Here is an 18,016-nt window from a genome sequence, read left to right as displayed (position 1 = left end):
GTAAGTTGATGAGAAAAAGGGGTGGGTACTCTGGGGAACTTGAAACTAATTCTATTCTATGAATCCCTGCACTTCTGCAGCACAGCTAGAGGAATTTAACCAGAATTCAAAACTCTAACACTTTTAAGACCTAAAGGACTTCTCCTTTCCTACTAACCTATTGCTAAAGTTCTTGTTCTCCACCTCTGACTTGCCCTCTTCTCTTTTTGTTTGCTTCATTCCCTTTGATTGTTCCTATCTCTCCCTCTCTCCCCCCTTTCCTGACCTTCAAGCATGCAAAAAGTATGGAGAGGTCTCTCCCACATGTGAAGATTACATTTTCCCTATTTTTCTACTGATTGTAACTATATATAGCAATTGTAAGTAAAGATATCTTTTTCCCACTTAAAATGCTTCCAGAATGATTTTGTTAATATATAAAATGCTAGTCACTATGAAGAGGGGTGAAATTTAAGCTATTCGTTCTTATTTTCTCTGTGCAGTTGTTATTTGTACTCGATACTCTTATAACTATAAAATGAATTAATTAAATTCTTCAATACCTTCAAAGTCATCAAACCTTGGAATCTGATCTCAGTGCACAGCTCTGATAAACACTACTATAAATACTGTAAGTGCTGTAAATATTGTTTTAAAAAGAAAACTATAATCTGATGGGGTGGGTGTGAGGGGTTAATGAAATTGCTGCATGCCCAGGGCAGCATTTATCCCAGAGCCCTGCTGAGTGAAGAAACTGATTTTGAAAGATAATTTCCCCTTGCTAGATCAGGGTACGAAATTGCTGTTCGTGAGTTTACTTGCAGGAAATTGAAGCTCCTGCTCTGGGGAGTGGAGGAAAAAGACCGATATTACAAGTAGTTCAGGTTGCACAAAGCAACGTCTGCCTGAAAGGCCCAGAGAAGCCTTGAAGCCATAATGTGTCCGTGTCAGGTATCCTGGTTTTGCCATGACTGTTGGCACTCCTTCCTGGTTTCAAAATTAATCCTTGCACATTCCTTCCTTCCTTCATTCCTTCCTTCCTTTCACAAAAGCATATTTTCCTGTTCAGTACCTTGAGCTTAAATAGAAAGTGGTTTCTGTCAAACCTATTGCCTTCAGCATCAGGACTGAATTTAATGATCCATATTGGAAGGGTACTGCTAAAACTGACAAGGTTAGAAGCAGTTCTCCATGTGATACACAGATTGAGTATGACTTTATTTAACTGAAGATAAAAAAAAAAAATACCCACTCCATGCTCTTTGGACAGATTGTTCAATTAGTAACATAGTCGTTGAACACACTTGTAGGGATGTTAGACTTTACATCCCTGCAAGGAAGGAATGTTTATCCTCACATAGTAAATGGAAAAATGAAACAAACAAATAAATGAACAACATATTAAAAAAAGTTCCGGCATGTGATGGCAATTTTTTGCTGTTGGTCTTGAATAGATGTTGTCCATTTTCAAGATTAATCTTTGCACATTTCTATAAATGTGCATTTCTAGAAATCACAGCAAATGTTGCCTTCTTGCATGGGACTGACAGGTTTAGAAGCATCAGATAGGTTGTTTGTATCATTTTGATTATTTAGCCTTTCCTATGTGCTTGCTTTGTCTCTGTGTCTATTTTCATAAGGGCACAATAATTATTTTGCAACAATAATTGTACAAAATATCAAAAACACAACAAAGAATGAATTGTGCTCGCTTTGGCAGCACATATACTAAAACTGGAACAATACAGAGAAGATTAGCATGGCCCCTGTGCAAGGGTGACACGCAGATTTGTGAAGCATTCCATATGTGATGGAAGTAAGAATTCTTGCAAGAGTTGGAGAATCCTCAGAAGGCTTTCTTACCATATTATTCTCTGACTGAAGTTGAGACAATAGTGATAAGTCTTTACATCATCAGAAGAGGATCAGGTTGCAGAAAGCTGTAACAAAATACATATTGCCCTTTTACCCTGGAATAGCCATGCGAGACCAAGTGAATGGGTTAAACACAGGCCACACTTTATTAAAGTCCATTCCGTTCTTGTGAACATTGTCAATCCTTTGGCAAAGGGGGGTCCTGCTGTAGTGCAAATTCGGATTTCCCTCTTGGGTTCTTGAGTGACCATCGAACAGCCGATAGGCTGAGCTCAGGACTCCATTATCCCCTTCTTTATTACCATGGGATAACGATCGGCCTCCAATTTTCCCCGGACCCCCCTTTCCCTCTCTCTGTGCCGAATGTGGGTTCAGGTGCATCCCCAGCGCATCTTTCCCTCCAAGCACTGTGATCGCCTGATCCGCTGTACTGCCAGTTTAGATACGCTGCAATTTCATGCATTACCATATAATCCATGTTCCAATACCTTTCAAATCCACACTACCTGCCCAGTGTAACTGAATTCTACTACCACCCTTACCGAGGCCAGTGTTCCTAATCCAGTGCGGGATAGGCGAAAAATCCCCACCTCCACTGGCCAATCAGGAGGCAGGTCAAAAATTCCTATCTGGCCCCCAAAGGGTGACCGGCTAATCTCATACTAGAATATAGGGCGGGCGGGTGGGCTGCTAGATAAACATGGAAGGAATAAGACAATAGGGGTGCATGCCCTTAAATGCCCTCTGTTTTCACCACGTGCGCCTCCAGCTGTTCTTGCAAACAGCCTTGTAATGTCGTGTAGCATCCGGGGAAGCTGGCAAAGACACGCCTCAGTGGGATTTCTTCCCCCCCCCCCTTTGGCATTAGCATTTTCCTGGAACTGAATCTGATAACATACTATACAAAATAGACACATTTTTAAGATCGCAAACATTAATTGGTATTAATGTTTGCTTTAATATATGCCCCACAAAATATTCCATCCTTTCTACCCTACTGGCATTTATTCCTGAAAACACAGAGGTGATCATACTGCCCTTAAGTAAGGTCTGTTAGTGTTTTGCAGTTTGAATGTCTTCATCATCCTACAAAATAGTAGCATCACAAATATGAGCCCTAGTCAGTCATTACTGTATCCATCTACCTTAACATGGGAAGAGGTGAACACCAAGCACTCTCCCTGCATCCACATGATAGCTTTCTTCACATGACAGCCAATCAGTCTAAACAGAAGGGAATCTTGTTCATATGGATGCTTTGCATAGGAGCATAGTATTTGAAAATCAGGAATCTTGCTCATGTTAAGAGTCACTACGGGAACTTCTCTTGTTTCACGTGACCAGTTGTCATTTGAAGGAAACAGTGATGAAGGGCTGCTAGCCTCCCCCTGTGCTGAGGTAAACAAGTACAGTAACAACAGAGCAGGGGCATGGTTCAGGCATCTTTACATGTGTAACATGTAATGATTATTTCTTTGAGCTTTGGAGCAGTATATAAGCAGCATACTTTATCTCCCACCAGGACAAGATTCTAGGTGGACCATTCTAGAAGTCACTTAATAGACTTTGAAATAAAGTAGGAAGATCAAAAAAATAATCAAGTAAAATGGGCCTACTTGGATACAGGACAAATTTTCTGTGACTATGGAGAAATTAAATCAATGTAACACTTTTGTGTACAAAAAGATCTAGCAAATGTCTGAGATAACACTATTGACAGCAAGCAAGCAAGCAAGCCCTTGTGGTATGATATGGGTCAGGTCCTTGCATAAAAACTGTGAAATGTTATGATTTCCTGCATGACCTACATAACACATTTTATGAAGACAAAATAAACACAAACATTTTTGTTCTAAGAGAGTGTTGTCTGGGAATGGAGATGAGATAATCACCCCTCACACAAGAAAACAAACCTTTCTTTTTCTCCAGGACTACTTACTTGCCTAGAGACTCAGGGAAGTTCAGCAGCTCCCTAAGAGTTTCCCAGCCTCCTGAGACTTGGCAATGCCCCTATTTTCCTTTATATCTGTGATAGAAATATTATGATACTTCAGATTATGTTAGATTGCAGCTCCCTCCATGACCCACCATTAATTTTGTTGGCTAGGTCTTATGGAAACTGCTGTGCAACAATATCTGAAGGACGATCCCTTGTTTAGCTCTTCAATATCTGAACAATGATCCTTTCCACCAAATCCAGACACTTTGCATTTTACACAAAGATACCACACCAGACACACCCAGCTGCCCACTTCTAAGCAGCAGTAGCTGATGCAAAAAGCATCAGCAACACAGATAATTTCTGCTAGACTTTGTAGAGAGAAGGAGCTCTCTGTAGTTCCGTTGTCATGGAGAGATCACTACCTGGTGAGGTTTAGACTTACTGGAACTCTTAATCTCTGCAGGGGTGGAGGACCTATTAGGATGGTCCGCCCCAGGAGACTGATGGATCCAAGTGGTTTTCTGATGGATCTTGGGGAGTTTCCTGTTGCCTCTGCAGGCGACCGTGTCAAAGCTCTGACTGATCTCTGGAATGGCGAAATCGCCAGGGCGGTGGGCACAATCGCTTCTAAGCATTCTCTTCCATGAAGTAAATCCAGGAAAACCCTCTGGTTCATCAGGGAGCTGGCAGTGATGAAACGAGTGGAATAGAGACTAGAGCGATGGTGGCAGAAAACTCAGAGTGAATCCGACCGAACACGGCCTATTCCGTGGCAGTGAGTGCAGCAAAGAAAAGGTTCTTTGCTGTTGCCATTGCATCTGCACAAAGTCATCCGGTGGAGTTGTTTCAAGTCGTCAGGGGCTTAGTACATGCCCCACAAAAAAGAACAAAATATTGGCCACTCCACAACCCGCTGTGGGGAATTTACACGACACTTTGCAGATAAAGTCATTCGGATCTGCTCTGACTTGGATGCTGTAATTGATACAGACCCTGTGGATGTAACTTTGGCCCTGGCTTGATCTGTTTTAATGGATACTTTTCAATTGGTGCAGCCTGATGATGCGGACAGGATTCTCAGAGAGGTGAATGCCACTACATGTGTGCTGGACCCTTGCCCTTCCTGGCTCATATAAGCAGCCAGAGATGGAATGGCTGATTGGGTACGGGGAATAGTAAATGCCTCCTTGCAGCAGGGTAGGATTCCTGCTTGCTTAAAGGAGGCAGTAATAAGATTGCTACTGAAGAAGCCCTCCCTGCATCCCAGTGTATTGGATAACTACCGGCCAGTCTCAAATATCCCTTTCCTGGGCAAGGTACTGGAGTGTGTGGTGGTTTCTCAGCTCCAGGGATTCCTGGAGGAAGTGGATTATCTAGACCCATTTCAATCTGGTTTCAGGCCTGGCTATGGGACAGAGATAGCTTTGGTCGCCTTGGTGGATGACCTACGCCGGAAACTGGACAGGGGGAGTGTGTCCCTGTTGGTTCTGCTGGACCTCTCAGCGGCTTTCAATACCATTGACTATGGTATCCTTCTGGGCTGTCTCTCTGGGATGGGACTCAGAAGCACTGTTTTACAGTGGCTCCAGTCCTTCCTGGAGGGGAGAACTCAGAAGTTGGTGCTGGGTGTCTTCTGTTCAATGCCCTGGCCATTGGCCTGTGACATTCCTCAGGGTTCTGCTTTGTCACCCATCTTTTTTAACATCTAAATAAAAATGCTGGGAGAGGTTGTCTGGAGTTTAAGGGTTCGGTGTCACCAGTATGTGGATGACACCCAACTCTGTCTCTCCTTTTCACCTAATTCCAGGGAAGCTGTCTTGACTTTAAACCAGTGCTTGGCATCAGTAATGGGCTGGATGAGGGCAAACAAACTGAAACTTAATCCAGACAAGACAGAGGTGCTCCTGGTTAGTCCAGAGGCAGATGAGGGAACAGGGATATTACTTGTGCTGGATGGGGTTACACTCCCCCTGGAGATTCAGCTCCGCAGCTTGGGTGTACTCCTGGATTCATTCCTAAACTTGGATGCCCAGGTCTCGGCGGTGGCCAGGAGTGCATTTGCACAGCTAAAGCTGGTGCACCAGCTGCACCCGTTCCTTGAGATGTCGGATCTGGCTACAGTGACACATGCCTTAGTTACATCCTGTTTGGATTACTGTAACACCCTCTGTGTGGGGCTGCCTTTGAAGACGGTTCAGAAACTTCAGCTGGTGCAAAACTCTGCAGCCAGATTCCTGACTGATGTCAGCTACAGGGAGCATATAATGCATCTGTTATAAGAACTGCACTGCCTACCAGTCCGTTTCTGGGCCCAATTCAAAGTGCTGGTCATTACCTATAAAGCCCTATACAGCTTGGGTCCAGGCTACTTGAAGGACTGTATCTCCTTAGATGTGCCTTTTTGGTAATTAAGATCAGCAGAGGAGACGCTCCTCTTGGTCCCATTGCTAGCACAAGCACAGCTGATGGGGACATGGGAGGGCCCCTCCCGTTACCCTTCTGAAAAAAGCTGACGAGCCATCTCTTCAGGCAGGCTTTTAACAATTATAACTGAATCCCTGAACCCCATTTCAGCTGAAATTGTAATCTTTTTTATGTTTTCAAGTTTTAATCTTTTAATTGTATTTTAAATCATATTTTCTTTAATTTATCTTTTAAAATTTAACTTACTGTGTTTTTAAGTTTTGTGAATTTTAATGTTGTGAGACGCTTTGGGTCCCTTGTTGGGAGAAATGCGGCATATAAATAGAACTAAATCATCATCATCATCTCTGCTGGACTTGGGACAGCCACATGTTTATTATCTAGTTCCTCAACCTGAAACATAACTGGATTCCTTGGTGGGAACCTTTAAAGAGTGACAGGACCAGGAAACTCCTTGAAACTCAAGCTTGTTTCATACAAATTGCACTTCCCACTTCCTTTATGCTCATTTCACTCTGCTGCAGCTGCATTTTTATTCAGGGGTCATTGCTTAATTTAATTTGAGCTCCACATTGTTGACAGTGATTAGAGATTTCAAATGTCGTTAAGAGGAAGCTGCTGATTATATGAATGGTACAGGTAAACAAAGAAATAAGGAGGAAGTCTCTCCCCCCCCCCCTTTTAAAATCATTTTCTTAAGTCTTAGTTTTAAATGTTTACCTCTTTAGTGGCTTAAGCATACTATTCTGTTATGGTAAGATTTTAAAAAGAGAGAGAAATAGAAAATGAATTTTCCTGCAGGCCCGTTACCAAGAAGCAAGCCTGAGCTTCCATTCATCATTCTTCCCAAATATGTAGACCTGTTTTTCATCAAGAGGCTTTTGGCGTGCAATCCGGAACAGTCTGGCTATCTTTCTTGCATGTGTATAAGGTGCGAGTGGCAAACAGGCTCATTAAAATGTCTGTTTCCGGCAAGAAAACAAAAGTCATATAGGGGTGTGTGGAAGTTATAAAACAAGGCAGAACTATTAAACTCTTTTTGCAGGAGGGAAAGAAAGTCTTAAAGTGTGATGAAAAATATTGATTCCTTTTTACGTGGAACTAATGAGTTGACCTGAGAGGTGTCACATGTTTCAGAACATGCACTCTTTCTCTCTGTGTATGAGATTTCATATTATAAACAGATGATGTCTTTTATGTTGAACATTAAAAAAGAGAAAAGAACTGACAAAAGCCATTGCATTTGTTCCCTGTGTCACATGCTCTAGATCTTGCCTTTTGCACATCAGCATCTGTTATAGCAATTTAAGTGTTTCCTGTGCACCTCCAAACACAAAGTATTCGGATCAAAACCATGCCGGACTGAGTGCTCCTTTCTGCAGAAGTGTACTGAAAAATACTTCAGATTTCAGTGGTGCCAGCGAAGGTTATCTGTGATGTTTCCCATTATGCAAGAAATATGCAGGAAACTTCAAAGTGGCCAATCTGATCTTGATCGGTCTTGCCAAAATGTAGACAGGTTGGTTAGAGCTGAAAATGTATTTAGAACTTGGACAACTACTGTATTGTGATGGGACTTCCTATGCATGCATTCTTCGGCTGTAACGGCATCCAGAAATATTTGAACTTAAAGTGATACTCTTTTTAGAGCTGTCCTACTCCTTTTTGACCAGTGGTAGGGCTATAGGGCTTTGTGTGTTTGTTTTATTTGGTTGCTATTTAGAATGCTACTAATTAGCCCATTCTGTTGCCTGTATGAATGTTTAGTCTGCTCTAGAGATGATTCGGGGGACGTGGTGGTGCTGTGGGTTAAACCACAGAAGCCTCTGTGCTGCAAGGTCAGAAGACCTGCAGGCATAAGATCGAATCCACACGACGGAGTGAGTCCCCATCGCTTGTCCCAGTTCCCGCCAATCTAGCAGCTCAAAAGCATCCAAAGTGCAAGTAGATAAATAGGTACCACCACAGTGGGAAGGTAATGGCGTTCTGTGTCTAGTTGTGCTGGCCACATGACCACGGAAGATTGTCTTTGGACAAATGCCAGCTCTGTGGGTTGGAAACGGAGATGAGCACCGCTCGCTAGAGTCGGACATGACTGGACAAATTGTCAAGGGGAACCTTTACCTAGAGATGGTTCATTTATCTGTGCTTCAGGGCTCTGCTTCCTTCAGTGGGCATCCACACAAAGGCAGCAACCAGAGAAGGTGGGGTAGGGAAGTCAGAGCGCTGCCTCTGAGTGGTCACCTGCCAGAGGAGGTGGAACTTTGAAGTGTGGAGCTCCTGATTGGCCGATAAGCAAAGTGGCACAAAATGCCAAACCAGCAGCTTGTGCTCATCTGTAGTCTGCACCAAGATGTGGGCAGTATTATCTGAGATGACAACCCTGTGACATATTTGATGGATTATGGCATTTACTCTACCATTTTGATTATTAATATACATTTTTCTTTTGATGCAGCACTATTCTAGACAAATGAGATCAATGTTCCCTCTAATTTTCTGCTAGCATGAGTGGGGGCCTCACCCCATGCATGTGGGGTTCTGACCCCAACCAGAATCAAATGGGCATCAAAAACAGGCCGCAGATGCACAGCAGCAATGTAGCACTGCACAGCCACACATCTATGCGGCTTAGAGGGAATGCTGAATGAGATCCATAGGCATCATTATATGTACCATTCTGGGTAGATGCATTGCTGTTTTGTTATGTCACTTTATTTAAGAAGATCCAAAAAGAAAAAAGAGAAAATCCCATGATGCACTAAATGATGGCTGTGGGAAAGGGGATAGGAAGGGGAAGTGTTCTTAATCAAAAGGGGTAACTGATTGGAACACTCCAAAGATCTTTCTGGAACCTTTTCATGGAAGAAAAAACATTTATCAGTGTAAATAGAAGGCTTGCTCAATTGAGAGAAAAAACAGATAGCACTGAAGGTGGGAACCTCATGGTGCAGTGGTTAAACTGCAGTGCTGCAGCCCAAACTCTGCTCATGACCTGGATTCAATCCCATGTAACCGGCTTGAGGTTCACTCAGCCTTCCATCCTTCTGAAGTCAGTAAATTGAGTTCCCAGCTTGCTGTTAGGGGGCAGTGTAGCCTTCATAGTTCAGTTGTAAACTGCCCAGAATATGCTTTAAGTACTATGGGGTGGTATATAAGCAGCACACTTTGCTTTTTTTACTTTTTTTTTTAAAGCATGAACCAGACTGTTCCAACTTTCCCCTTTTGGACATGCCCTGAGTGCTACGATGAGGCCTATAAAGCTCTACGCATCACACTGAGTTATTGCTCCAAGGTGAAAGTAATTAAGGAGGTTGTAGACAGGTTTGCTGTAAATTTCTCTAAGTGGGCTTCCAAGAAGGTTTCCCTGTAAGGTTCTTTCCTTGGAATTCCATGTGATGGACAAATAGAACATGGTCTCTTCCTTGGTACAAGAATCTGTACCTCTAGCAGGTAAAAAAAGTCATGAGGGTGGAAGTGCCAAAATGTATGACTTCTTCGTATTCATAATAGAAAGAGCCTGTAGTTTATAAAATTTACAGTTTTACATTTTTTGTTTATAACAAGGGCAGAGTGAAACTGACAGATTTCCCAACCTTTATTCTTTCTTTTTTTTCCCTTGACACCTGAAGGCAGAAAAAGTGATTGGTGAAAATATGAGAGTTACAAATGTTAGCTGACAACCTCTGCTCCTGCCCCCAATTAGGTGACTAAAACGATGCAGTCACACAGCAGTTATTTCATCTGGAACAAAGCTGAATTGAAACCAAGATGGCTCTCAGTCCTCTGAAATACTATAGAAGCAGTTGAGATCCCACATAAACACACGGGCATTCTGCTTGCTAACTATGTGCTTTATACTTGAACCACGGCCCTTGCCCAATACAGTACCCAATGCTCTTGGCTTTGCTCTCCTGCCCCAGTACTAGCTAAGCCTGAACTTTCTTAGCAGATTAGGAATGGTAAGAATTCCTTCTGTCAACAGAGAGATGTTCTATCAACAAGGAGGCAAAACCAGAGCCAACACCAGCATCAAAGCTGTGGAAAAATCTAGGTTTCCTATAGATAGAAGTTTGTATCCACTATTCTGTAAGGTACCAGGTAGGATTCCTCTCTCACTGTAGGACTCCAGATAAATGAGTATTGTCTATAAATATTCAGCTTTCAGGTGACATCATAAAGAGCCATCCTTAAATGTTCAACCACTATTGGAAATGACATACATAAAACATCTGTGTGTATACCAGGGGTACTTCTTGGAAAGAAAATGGACAACTGTATTCACATCCCAAAAAATGTAACCTACCAGATTTAAATGTTTGTCAGTTTCTAGGTGGCTACTTTGTGTTTGGTGGGGAGGGGAGGGGTCAAACACTGCCCTACTCACACTTCTTTCTTAACAAATAAATCCATGTTTGCTTGACGAATTAACATTTCAAATACACTGGGCTGTCTGTCTTGCAAATGACCATTAAGGAATGTCCGGAATACTGGATGTATTTGTCAAGGCAGCCCTAATTTATGTAACAACTCAACACATTTCACATCCTACCTTGATACAATTAGGATAGGAAAAGCTTTCCTGTGCTGACATTAACAGATGTTGTTTGAGATTGTTTTGCAGCACTCAGACCGGAGGCAATCAGCCGCGAATGAAATTGCTTCTCCAAATGGCAGACATTTACATTGCCAGTCAAGGACTGAAAAGGGCTGGCTGTGGATGGCATAATGGTCTAGAAAGCCCTCAGTATTATATCAGTGTGCAGCCAGGTTTTTAGTTGCTACTTAGCCTAAGTGCTGCAATCATCATACATGGTCGGCCATCCTTTTTCCTTTCCATGAAAACAAACTAAGTGTGTATCCAGATGGAAAATTTGTTCCTCCCCTCTTTTTCTTCTGGTTCATGCCACTTGGAGCCAAATGAGTGGCAGATTTTGCCAGGGCATCTGTCCATATTTGTTCCTAAAGCCCAATTTCTCTTTAAGAAAAATGTTGTTATTTAAAGGAATGGCTAAAAATATTCCAAAATACTGGGAACAATGCTTTTTAAAAAATGTTCTTCAGTGCTTCAGAATCCACTGTAGGCTGCACCATTGGTGAGACCCCTGCCATCACAAAGGTATCTGTCTACTGCAGCACTTGTGCCCAGATTTGGTGGCGTAGCAAGCCTCGCTATGATACAAGGAAGTGCTGGAGTGTGTTCCTGCACCACACAGTTCTGCCAGCCTGCCTTGCAGAGCATATGCCTGTCTTCTGTAAAGGCCTTAACAGGTTGTTTGGGTGCGATGGAACCACTGTTTTTTTTTTTTTTTTTTGCGGGGGTGGTGGTGGTTTTTTTGGCTGCTGCATCCGTGTTGCCAGTTTTATATTTTTGGTGGCAGTGAGGCGGAGTAGCAGGTGGACACTAAAACAGCCCTGGGGAGTGTGTGTTGACCAGAGTTTGGAAAATATAAGTAACGTAATTATCAGCAGCTAGTTTCCTTTCAGATAAGGAGTGACCCAACAAAGAATTGAAAGTTACTTTAGGTGGAACAAGGAACATCTAGTTACTTTTAAAAATTATTTTTAAATGGCTTTTCATGTGCTTTTACAAATATTTGGTAGATTTTTTCAGGAATGTTATGGCACTCTCCTTTTAATCATACATGGCAAACAAATTATTCTTGGATTTTTGGGTGGTTTTTGTATTTTTATAAATATTTTGCAAATGCAATATAAGAACTGAAGAAAACTAGACATTTATTTATTTATTTATTTATTTATTTATTTATTTATTTATTTATTTATTTATTTATTTATTTATTTATTTATTTATTTATTTATTTATATCCTGCCTATCTGGTCTTGCCACCACTCTAGGCGGCTTCCAAATACATAAAACAACATGCGCTTTACATGGGGCTGCCTTTGAAGACGGTCCGGCGACTGCAACTGGTTCAGAATCGAGCGGCGCGGCTGGTGAGTGGTGTGGCCGCCAGGGAACATATCAAGCCAATTCTGTACAAGTTACATTGGCTACCAGTTGCTGCCCGGGCCCAATTCAAAGTGCTTGTTTTGACATATAAAGCCCTAAATGGCTTGGGCCCTGGATACCTGAAGGACCGCCTCCTTCCATATGAGCCTACCCGGCAGTTAAGATCTAGCCAGGGGGCCCTTTTGAAAGGGCCATCCCTCAAGGAGATAAGAGGGATGGTTTGTAGACAAAGGGCCTTTTCGGCAGCTGCCCCCAGACTATGGAATGCCCTCCCGACTGAGATTCGTCTGGCGCCGACACTGATGACATTTCGGCGCCAGGTCAAAACCTTCCTGTTCCAGAAGGCTTTTAACTGAAATAATATTAACTGTGGGTCTGATGGCAATTTTATATATATTTTAATTGTATTTTAATTGTACATATCTTTATTGTATTTTAAATGCTGTAAGCCGCCCAGAGACCTTTGGGTAGTGTGGGCGGCATATAAATTAAATAAATAAATAAATAAATAAATAAATAAATATAACAAAAAAGAAATTACTACATCAACTAACAAGTTCTACAAGATGGAAAAGGGAAAAAAATAAACAAGGAAGAGAAAATCAAATATTAACTGGAGGGAAGGCCTGCGTAAACATCCATGTTTTAAATTGGTTTTTAAAGATACCCAGCGAAGGGGCCACACGAATCTCCGGAGGAGCTACCGCCGAGAAGGCCCGGTTTCTTGTTCTTTCCTTCCAGGCCTCCCTCAGCATCAAGCTCCTCAGCCTCACCTCCTGACTTGCTTGGGTGATACGGGTAGATCTTGGTGGGAGTAGGCATTCTGCCAAGAATCGAGGCCCTAAACCATTTAGGGCTTTATACGTAAGCATTAAGACTTTAAAGTCGATGAGGAACCAAATGGGCAGCCAGTGCAATGTGGCCAGAATAGGAGAAATATGATCTTGAGATTATGAGCACATGTACCAAAGTAGTGAGCGTCCTCACATCGAGATAGGGTTGCAGCCGTGCTATCCGCCAAAGATGGAAAAAGGCGGTACGGACCACCGATGCCACCTGAGTTTCCATGGTGAGCGCCAGGTCCAGATGGATCCCCAAGCTGCGAACCCCACTCTTTGCGGCAAGGGTCACCCCCCCCAAACAAGAGAGATTCACCCAAACCGCCAACAGTGGGGGCACCCAACCTCAGGACCTCCGTCTTGTCCAGGTTCAGCTGCAGCCCATTTTCCTGCATCTATTGCAGTAAAGTCCCCAGGCAGCGCTGGAGGGACAGAACAGCATCTCCTGCAGTTGGTGAAAAAGGAGATGTAGAGCTGGGTGTTATCAACATATTGATGACACGATACCCCCACCCAGCGGCCTCATATAGATATTAAACAGCATTGGGAAGACGATTGAGCCCTGCGGAACCCCACAACTGAGGGTCCACGGGCCGATAACCTCTCCCCAAGCTGTACTCTCTGAGGACGGTCCCCAAGGAAGATCGGAGCCATGCAAGCGCATGGCCACCAATTCCCAACTCAGAGAGCCTCCCCAGGAGGATACCATGGTCAACGGTATCGAAAGCAGCTGAGATGTTGAGGAGGACCAACAGAGATATTTTACCCCTGCCAACCTCCCTCAACAGGTCATCATGCAGGGCGACCAATGCTGCTTCTGTACCATGGCATGGTCTGAAGCCCAACTGGAACAGATCCAGGGCATCTGTTTCATCCAAATGAGACTGAAGCTGGTCAGCCACCACTCTCTCAACCACTTTGCTAATGAAAGAAACAATGGCAACGGGCCTATAATTGCCAATTTTGTCTGCCGCCAAATTAGGTTTCTTCCTTATGGACCTAATGAGTGTCTCCTTGAGGGTAGGAGGAACCCTGCCCTCAAGGAAAGACCCATTAATTATTGCTGTGGCCCATTCTGTTGTTATCAGTCTGGCTGCTTTGATTAGCCAGGCCGGGCAAGGATCAAGGGAGGGGGTGGTGGCATGACAGCGATCAAGCGCTTTGTCCGCAGTATCTGGCATCACAGGCTGAAAAAGATTGAGAGTCACCGGGCAAGACAGAGTGCTGGACTTCTCTGCTTGACTCACTGTATTTAAAAAAGGAGAGAGCTCCCGGCGGATGGCGGCGGATGGCCTCCACTTTAGATTTTTAAAATACTGCAAATTGGTCCGGTGAGAAACTAGTGGGAGGCCCATCACTCAGACCAATTCTGGATAGGTTGTGCACTATACGGAATAACTCTGCCTACTGATTTGAAGCTTCGCTTATCCGGTTAGCAAAGTATGCTTGGCTAGCATCCTTTACCTTAGTCAGGTAAAGGTTAGTTGCGACCCTGACAGCTATCCAATTATAATCCGTTGGGTTCTTTCTCCACTTGCGCTCTAGCCTTCTCCTAAGCTGCTTCATTGCTTGAAGGTCCTGGTTGAACCAGGGTGCATGCTGAGCTCTGCATTAGAGAGGGCGTTTAGGCATGATCGTGTCTATAGCCCTGGTGGCAGCGCTAAACCAGTTACCAACCAGAGCCTTGACAGGAGCGCCAACCAGGCCAGCCGTAACACCTTTCATGGCATCCTGGATTCCTACAGGATCCAGTAGCCTTCGAGGGCGGACCATAGAAATAGGTCCCAGCTCCCTGCAAGGGGGGAGAGCCACTGAGAGGTTACATTTTACTAAGTGGTGATCTGACCATGACAAGGGGACTGACACAAGGTCAGTCACCATCAGACCACACTCACTCCAATTGGTGGGAAAAAACAGGTCTAACATGTGACCACCCACGTGGGTGGGGCCGTTGACATGTTGGGACATGTTCAAGGAAGCCATGGTTTCCAAGAACTCAAGAGCTGGCCCAGAAGTCTCTTCCTCTGCATGAATGTTGAAATCACCCCAGACCAACAGCTTCGGAGATCTCAACAATGCCACAGAGACAAAGTCCACCAGCTCCGATAGGGAAATGGCTGGGTTGTGGGGAGCGCGGTAACACAGCAAGATCCCAGTACCATCCCTGACCCAATCGACACATGGAGGGCCTCTAGACCCGACTTTACCACCGAGGAGCACCTAGTAACCTCCAAGATGGTTTTATATACAATGGCTACTCCCCCCGCCCCTCTAGTCTACCCTGGTGCTGGACAGCATACGTAACTAAGAAAGCAAGCCGGTGCAGCGGAGAAAATGCTAGACACGATTTCTCCATATTCTTCTGGCCTGTTTGTAATAGTAGTACAAGATTTTAATAACCTGGAATGCAACAGATTATTTATGCTATCAAGTAATGGCCGTCTGGCTGCTAAGAAGTGATGAGTAATGCAACAAGTCCTTTTTAAAATGTAATACTCTGAGCGCTGATGTTGACCACTCTTGCTTTAGCCTTTATTGGCTATAGCTATCCTGGCAAAAGTGTGGTATGCCAAGATTTGTGGTATCAGCCACTGGTTTAGAAAGCTGAAAAAGCAGATTAAACAAACTGATCATTGCTATTTTCCATGAATGTTTTCCACACCAGGTTCCTCAATGGGCTTTTGGGGGTATGGGTGGGAAGGGCCTTTTGCACATTGGTAGAACACATGTTTTACATACAGAAGGCACCAGATTCAATGCATGGCATTTCCAGGTATGGCTTGAAAAACCTCTGCCTGAGGTTGCAGAGAGCCATTGCCAGTTATGGTTGAGAATGGACCACATGGATCAAGTGTTGGTTTCTGCATAAGGTGACTTCCTCTGGACAAAATTGAAAATTCTTCCTTTCATGCAACAGGCTACTACTGAAGGATAGGATAGTGGCCAAGCTCGTATGAAGGATTCCGGGATACTTCCTTGTATAAGCTCAAAAACTGTCCAACTGGTCATGCAGTAAGCCGGTTCATGAGTGTAAGGAATGAACAGGATTCCACCTTACATTCCTGTTTTTTTCACTACACTGTGTCACCTTGGACACACCTGATCTCATCTAGTTTCAGAAGCTAAGCAGGACTAAGCATGCTTTGAACTTGGGTGAAAGACCATCAGGGAATATTAGGGATCTCTGGGTACAGCTAGCAGATAATTCTTGTCTGAAACCCTGGGCGGTCTGAGATAATGATATATGGCAGTGTCACCTTGTCGCCCAACTAGACAAGTCCTTTTATGGATTCCAGACAGCCAGTGACCCATTATGCTACCAATGCAGTCTATTCTTCCTCTGTGATATTTTTCCAGTCCCCCACCTTGGTCAATATTCTTTGGCTGATGGGCATGCTAAGTCCTCCTTTAAAGTGTGCTAGGCTTTGCCAGCACCCTTTAAGCAAAACTAGCTGTCAGCACCTCTAAGTGGGTGCACTTAGCTCCATAACCACCAAATAAGTAAAGAGAATTCTCCATAGCAGAGGCTGAGACAGGAGTTTCCAGACTAAAAAGCAGATGAATTCAGTCTTGACATAATGTCAATTCAGCTTTCTTCTAAGTAGAGACATTTTTTTTAAAAAATTTTTTTTTGCATCTTTGCAATGGTAAAGTAACATTACGAATAAAATGGAGCTGGCTTGGAATTCTTTAGGCTAAAGGAGGTTAGGTCTTGCACAATGTTCTACATAACTTCTCCTGAATAATGCAAGCTTTCTCGTCTTGTGTATTTTTAAGTAAACAGTTGGATTCTTGAAGTTTGGGAAGGTGAAACAAGGAAATAGGAATTTTTAAGTGAAAAGAGGACATGGTTGCTAGAAGTGATGTTGAAAATCAGTAATGGCTTAATACAAAACCCTAGGTTTTGTCTTCTATTTGCTTCTACCTGATTTAACTGTACTGTTTCCCCAGTATTGAAAAATGTGCACAGCTTGACTATTATTTGGATTTTAATTTGTAAGTTGCTAGGGGAAAATCCCCCCAAGATGCTTTAAGTGAGGATTAAAAAAAATCTCAACACTATTGTCTGTACTAACTACTTTACCATTCCTTCAGCACATCTGGTTCTCAGTTTAAAAGTGGAGAGGGGGAGAGCGATGTATAATATTGGCAAAACACTCTGCCTCCAGCGGGAAATAAAGGAAGACACACACATAAAAAATAATAATAATAATAATCTGATGTTCTTTTTCTGATGAAGCCCAGTGTCTGTATACAGGAAGGACTGACAATAAAACATTTCTGGCTTTGGTACAAAGGGAACATAATTCTCCAGTTCCATATATTTTAGATTGATTTTTAAAACACCTTATTTACAGGCAAAATTTAGGAGCTAGTGATTTCCCTTACTATGTTCCTGCCTGGAGAAATGGAACGAGCCTTTGACAGGAAGAGTCCTGGTTTTGTTGATGCAGTCTGGGCTTTCTCTTCCTCCTGCTTTTTAAGTCTTTCTTTCATGTTTGATATTATTCCCTCCCCCCCTAAGATTTTCCCTCAGGTATTGAAGTACATCTGTTTGTCACAGTATGCAATTTCCTCACCTATGGAGCTGGCATTTAGCAGGGATGAGGACTTGAGTCACAGGACTCATTGTCAAGTTGGACTTCAGTTGCACCAGTGACTTGAGTTGGACTCAACTTGTTTTTTTCCCCTCAGTGACATGAACCCGACTCATTACTTGGAACCCACCCACACCTCCCTATTTTCTGTGGGGAAAAAAATTAGGACTTATGCTTGAGGATTGGGATTCGAGACTCAGACTTGGACTTAGAACTAAACCCAAAGACTTGCCGACCTCCCTGGCATTTAGCATGTATAGTCTTGTGATCAGTCACTTGAAGGAAATCCTTTATTGGGATGGAAAACACGTTAATTGGAGGGAATATACATGTCTACTTTGACACTCAGTGAGTTGACTCCATGTCAGCTAGAGAGGATACATTT

General features: G+C 43.3%; 1 non-coding gene across 1 annotated transcript; it reads left to right on the top strand.

The window, feature by feature from the left end:
- The first annotated feature begins 1,683 nt into the window (after positions 1-1,683).
- On the top strand, positions 1,684-1,790 carry LOC140706246 (U6 spliceosomal RNA). The gene has a single exon (XR_012085888.1). It is a non-coding gene; the product is annotated as a U6 spliceosomal RNA (small nuclear RNA).
- Positions 1,791-18,016: the final 16,226 nt, after the last annotated feature.

Source organism: Pogona vitticeps, chromosome 3, assembly GCF_051106095.1.
Source record: "Pogona vitticeps strain Pit_001003342236 chromosome 3, PviZW2.1, whole genome shotgun sequence".
Taxonomy (NCBI): domain Eukaryota; kingdom Metazoa; phylum Chordata; class Lepidosauria; order Squamata; family Agamidae; genus Pogona; species Pogona vitticeps.
Note: the sequence above shows the minus strand (reverse complement) of the source record. Positions and strands in the feature narration are given on the sequence as shown.